Source organism: Canis lupus, chromosome 28 (assembly GCF_048164855.1).
Source record: "Canis lupus baileyi chromosome 28, mCanLup2.hap1, whole genome shotgun sequence".
NCBI lineage: Eukaryota > Metazoa > Chordata > Mammalia > Carnivora > Canidae > Canis > Canis lupus.
The window spans coordinates 20,177,348-20,182,726 of record NC_132865.1 but is presented as its reverse complement, the minus strand read 5'-3'; positions in this window follow the sequence as shown (position 1 = coordinate 20,182,726).

Here is a 5,379-nt window from a genome sequence, read left to right as displayed (position 1 = left end):
ACACAGAATAAGAATGTGGCTTTAGGAGTGCTAAGACTAAGGACTCAATAAAAAGGACCCATGGACTGCTCAATCTTGTCATCAGGAAAATGGGTGAACAAGCTGGATGATTCATAGATGCATCATCACATACTACCTTAATGAAAACCAGGTACCAAAATTTGCTCATGAGGGAATTAAAAAAAAAAAAAGCTTAGTGGCATGTTCTATATTTTAGCACAGAAGAAAAGGCCAGGCTAATTATATTGAGTAAGGTTTATTTTTTTCCTTTTTTTTTTTTTTTTTTTTGTGTGTGACTGTATTCATTAAGCACAGGATGTGTCCAAACTTCTTCCTGAAAGTATGTTAAGTAGTCTTTGAAGATGTTGTTGGCTCAATGAAATGCATTAATAAACCTAAAAATGTTAATATGTTTTAATATAAGTGAGTCATGAACATGAGATACAGCTTATTCCCCCAAAGCCTTCATTTCCCCCACCCACTTCCATCCCTTTAGTTACTTCCTATTCCTTTAAGTCTTTTTCCCTCATTAAAAATGACTTATAACTTCATAGCAAGAATTGAGGTCTATAAGAAACTGTTATAAACTGGAGAACTAAATGCCAGAAGAGAAGGGAGGAGTTTGGAAAACAAAATCAATTTGGACCAAAGCAGAGAGCAAAATTGGCAAAGAACAGGTTGACAGCAAACTGCCTGAGGGCACGGGTTTGACTGTGTGGTTCATGTCTCATAGTAAATGGATTTTATAAATAGCCAATCATCTAATGGATGGGCATTAATTTCTGAAATATCGATAGACCTAGAACAAGCCAATGTTTGACCAAGATAAATATCAGAGACAACTATAACACCACCATTATGCAAATGCAGCTCCACAAAGGGGCAGAAAGCAGCAACTGTTTCCTTGTGTTTAATGAAATTGCCTGTTACTCTAATAGGCATATTAACAAACGATGCCCTTTGCAGAATCTGTTTCATGGAGGGTTGAGTGGATGTGGTCATGGGAAAGTGGCTGGGGGAAGAGAGATTGCTAGACAGAGAGTTAGGAAAGATGTCCCTGTGGAGTAGGGCTTGGAAAAGGATCTATAAGGAAGAGATGGGGTGACCAGGCAGGAAGGATGTGGGAGGCTCTTTCAGCTGGGGTGGGGGTGGGGAGCAGAGACATCTGAGGAAGAAGGGAGAGTCACGAGTGTGTCTGCTTGGGAAAAATGCTAAAAGGCACCCAGAGAGGTGAGCGGGATGAGAATGTCACAATGTCACTGAGCACAAATGCAGAAACAGGAGCAGACTGATGGCTGGGTCAAAAAGCCTAGAGAGTGAGGCTATTCCAGGAGTATTTTGGTCTCAAGAAACCAAAAGCATTGAGCTGCTAAGAGTGTGAGGGAAAGCCTGCAGATCACATATGAGGGCAAGGTCTGTCCTTCAAAGCAAGTCATTGTTTTGCTTCTACAGATGTTGGAAACCTTTAATGCGACATTGACCTAGGCAGGCTGAGTACCATTTCCATCACCATGATTTATGTGGTTGGCAACAAAAGGAGTAAAAGGCCAATGTATAGAGCTATGGTTCTCAACTGGAGGTAATGTTGCCCCCACCTCCCCCCGGGGGACATTTGGCAATGTCTGCAAACATGGTTGGCTGTCAAGACTGTGGTGGGGAGGTGGTGGTACTGGCATCCAGTGGGTGGAGGGTAGGGCTGGCTACTGCTAACTACTCTATGGTGCTCAGGACAGTCTTCACAAGAAAGAATTATCCAGTCCAAAATGCCAGTCGTGCCAAGGTTGAGAAGCTCTGGTATAGACTGATTCATTGTTTTCCTTCTCTTGTGCTTCATGCCCAGGGCGCACGCACGCACATACACATGCAGTGAATTCAGGAATCTGAATCTGAGCCCTAGGTGTCAAGGTTTTGGGCTGTCATCTGAAGACTAGCGAGTGACTGAGTGATGACAATAATAACAGCTACCAATCTTGAGTGTCATGTGCTGGATGCAGTCCGTAATTAACCTCTCATTTAATCTCCACCGCGGCCCTGGAAGCTGGATGTTCTCAGTTCAGTTCCACAGAGGGAGACCCTGAGACTCAATTGGAAAATTTTTCCAGGATCCTGCAGCCAGCCTCTCAGGGGGCTTAGCAGGATTTAAAAGCCAGTTCTGTAGATCTGAAAGCCACATCTTTTGATAAGACTGTTTCAACATCCCCTGTGATGCCAGAGCCAGTTTGATTTGGAACATTTTGCAGTGGAGATAAAAAGGTCATTAAATTCTCAGCTGTTTGGTTTAACTAGCCACATTTTGTGTCCATCCCAGACCTTCACTTCTTTGATTGCCTGGGTGGGGGTGAAGCTGAGTGAGGCTCAGAAATACCTGTTGTTTTATTTTATTTTATTTTATTTTATTTTATTTTATTTTATTTTATTTTATTTTATTTTTATTTATGATAGTCACAGAGAGAGAGAGAGAGGCAGAGACACAAGCAGAGGGAGAAGCAGGCTCCATGCACCGGGAGCCCGACGTGGGATTCGATCCCGGGTCTCCAGGATCGCGCCCTGGGCCAAAGGCAGGCGCCAAACCGCTGGGCCACCCAGGGATCCCTACCTGTTGTTTTAGGTTTGGGGAGGCAATGGAAATAAGGTGGCTTTCAATTAGTCTGATATTTGTCTCTGTTCTATATCACATTACATTTCATCTGTTATATATATCACCCTTTTCTTCCTTCCTTTCCTTTTTTAAAAAAAGATTTTATTTATTCATGAGAGACACAGAGAGAGAGGCAGAGACATAGGCAGAGGGAGAGTCAGGCTCCCTGGGGGGAGCCCAATGTGGGACTCGATTCCAGGGCCCCGGGATCATGACGTGAGATGAAGGCAGATGCTCAACCACTGAGCCACCCAGGGGTCCCGCTTTCTATTTTCCTTTCCTTTCCTTTCCTTTCCTTTCCTTTCCTTTCCTTTCCTTTCCTTTCCTTTCCTTTCCTTTCCTTTCCTTTCCTTTCCTTTCCTTTCCTTTCCTTCCTTCTTTTTTCTTTTTCTTTTCTTTCTTTCTTTCTTTTGTTCGTTCGTTCGTTCTTCTTTTGTGGACAGTGGACAGTTGTTTTCCTATGTAACAGATGTTCTATCTTCTTAATTACTCCTGCCCCTTCCCATGCTATCTCAGCCCAAGTACATTATTAGCCCACAGCCATGTCCTCAGTAAGCATTTCATAAATGTTAGCTGTGATTACTATTATTTCCAGGATATGGATCTATCCTGTCCTTTTGCCTGTCTCCTGTCCAGGACTGGGACCTCCTATGAGGCAGAGTCTATCCTTTTCTCATCTTTGTAATCCAGCTCCTGGTACATGTCTGGCACTCAATAAATATCTGTTGAATGACCTCTCTATTGGAAAGTAGGTGTCAAATGCAAGACTGATGATCCAGGAGGTGTGATTTTGGTGCTTTCATTCGTCACTTCTTAAATTTCAAGACAATAACTGAAAAGTTAAAAGCTTAAAATTTTTAATGTGCATGTTATGTATGTAACTTTTAAAAAACGTTCACTTAAAATCCAATAAAGAAGAGACGAGAAAGAAGCAAGATGTGGTTCTAACTGTTCTATCACCTCCCTCATTTTTTCTAAAAGAAGTGTTTGGTTAGATCTTGGAATTAAGAAACAAACAAATGTGTCCTTGAGTCAGTAAGTAGGGCTTTTCCTTTTTTTGCATTGGTTCATACGGTGCAAATTACAGAAAATGGCTTTTGTAGTTCTTGGCTTGATGATCACCCTGGAAAATAATTTTGGAATGCTAGTGATTGCAAGAGTTTGTTTATTCCATTACTTTCACTCTGACCAAGCCCACATCTTTCTCTAAAGTATGTCTTATTTTTAGAGTTTATAAATCAAATGTATTGTAGAGATGGAATGCAGAATGAAATGTGCTCACAAAAATTCAGCCTGATTCTGCAGTCCTTACACAGCAGAAGCAAAGTGTAAGCCACTAAGACTTTTCCCTGTGAGGCTGTAACTTTGGGCCCTTTTTGGGTAGTTAACAAATGTTCTTATTTTTAAAAATTTAGGGATCTACCTTTAAAGAAAATTTGGTTATTTGAAGAAATATGTAGCAAGACTGACAAAAACTAACACTGAATTTTTATTCATTCAACATTTTGAGACCACAAATTTTAAATATTTAAAGTCCACTGAAGATATATAAATATTCAAAATGAGCATAAAAAATGAGGACAAGCAAGAAAAATAATTCATTAGCACGTGATCACTTCTGTATCTAAAACGAAGGCCCATGCCCTGTGAAATGTGTACCCTCTCTGCTCAGTCCATCACCTGAGAGATGAACAAGTTGAACCATGTTTTTTCAGGTTCCTTCCTGGTCTCCCCACCATGATTCCCTATTTCTCACTCCCAAGTCTATCAACCATCTCATACGTCATCCATATTTTATGTAATGCTGATCCCACAGCATTTGGGATAAAATAAAATTTGGAAGAGTTTTATTTTAGACACAAGTCCAGTGAGAATCTCTCAGTTGGCTTGATAATGGAACCAGCTTCTAGTGGGAAGTCAAGTTGCTTAGAGGCCTAGTCCTATGTACTTGACCACTGATGAGATGCCTCTAGATACATTATGGAAAACTCTCTTATGTCTTTCCTGGTGGCATCCTGGTGCCTGCGATCCTCTGCTCCTTATCCCTTTACCCAGGGGCCCCAGCCACTGGGGACGTTCAATTGCCCATGAGTGTCCCCACTTTCTCACTTTGAACCTCAGGCTCATCACTGCAGGTTGGTTTCCTTACCGTGGTAAATCCCATTCAGATACATATCTTAAAACCTACTGTGCACATTTCACATGAGCCCTGGTGAGTTTCTTCCTTAGAAAGTTTTTATTAGCTCGCTGGCTGTTTGGAAATGGCAGTATTCAATAATAATCTCAGGACATCTGGTTCCTAAATATAGTCCTACTATTCTTAAAAAAAAGAAACTTACGTGTTTTACTTTACCTTACGTGACTCATCTGGAAAAAATGGGAAATAGTCACAGCCTTTGCTCCCTCACTCAGATACTGTAAGGATTAAAGGAGATATAGATGTAAAAGAGGTCCGAAAGTTTTTGATAGGGCTAATACCAATAGATAGTAATACTCCACATGAAATTTATGTTAGAACAATCTCCAAGAAATATTTTTAAATGTGTGTGTGATGCCTCTTTATGTCAGGTGCCTGATAAATTATAGCTTTCAGATCCAAGTTAATAGAGCGGTGGGAAAGAATCCTCCCTCTCCCCACGCCTCCCACCCCCTCTTTTCTCCTTGCCTGGAACATCTGGCGGCCCTTTGTAGTTCTGGATGATTTGATTTGGAATTCATTAGTAATAATTGATGTGCTTTCT